The sequence below is a fragment of the Anabrus simplex genome, chromosome 6 (genome assembly GCF_040414725.1).
Source record: "Anabrus simplex isolate iqAnaSimp1 chromosome 6, ASM4041472v1, whole genome shotgun sequence".
Lineage (NCBI taxonomy): Eukaryota > Metazoa > Arthropoda > Insecta > Orthoptera > Tettigoniidae > Anabrus > Anabrus simplex.
In genome coordinates, this window is record NC_090270.1 from 344,797,827 (window position 1) to 344,798,899 (window position 1,073).

Genomic DNA, 1,073 nt, shown 5'->3' on the forward strand with positions numbered 1-1,073 from the left:
CCAATTTAATTTTCTTGTGTGTGACATGCTCTTTACTTAACTGGGCAGTAGTGTCAATATTAACGGGATCATCCTGTATTGTGGACTGATCTACTTTCAGTTGTGAATCGGGTTGCGCTGTAACCTCTATGTGTTGGTCTGTGGTGTGTTGTATTACGTGGCTTGGAGCCGGCTCTGATGTGGTGAATGTGTGCATAGCATCTGTTGACACATGAACAGCTGTTTCGCTCTCAGGGTCAAGTTGTTCCCCAGCAAGTAAGGTGTTTACAACAGGTTGCGATTGGGAGTCCAGTGTGGCGAGGTCATCTGTGGTAGACCTGTTTACGAGGGGAGGAAAGGCTCCACTCGTCAATTGTAAGTCAGATTGGAGAGTGGTGGCTGTTGTTGTGGGTACATAGGGGCGAAATAGTGTGGCAAGTGATGTCGTTTGTCTCAAAACATTGCCCGCACGACGGGGACAGTCAATACGCAGGTGATCCGAGGCGTTGCATATAGCACATGTTTTTTCTTGCCCCTCATATGTGACTTGTCCCCTGTACCCCTCTATGGTTACGAAGGATGGAATTTGCTGTTTTAACTGAATTTTTATTTGTCTGATACCATTGGGAACTGGTAGACGGTAGAGCTGAGACCACGATTCATCATAAATGTCTTTAACATGACCGTATTTCGTGAAAAAATTCCTGATTTTTTCGTTCGGCAATTCCGGAGGAATATTAAACAGACGAACTCTAGTCGCCTCAACTCCAGCTGCTTCAATAACTACCGGTACTGTCTCTCCACTAAAAAGTTTGAGTGTGCAACCTGTTTCAAATTTATGTAATATTCTCTCCATAATGGTTGATGAAATTACCTTTATGTATACTGCATTAGCCGGGGCATCCAGTTGGAGAGCTGCTAGCTGGTCGATGTTTACTTGCAGTGTTTCTGAAACCCAGGTGTGTATTTCCGCTGCTGTTGGCCTTGTATAATTCCTCTGGAAACTGCATTTCAGCGTATTTTTTCGAATGCTTTGCATGATTACTTTCAAACTGAACAATTACTAACTCAAAAACACTAATCACAGAGAATAT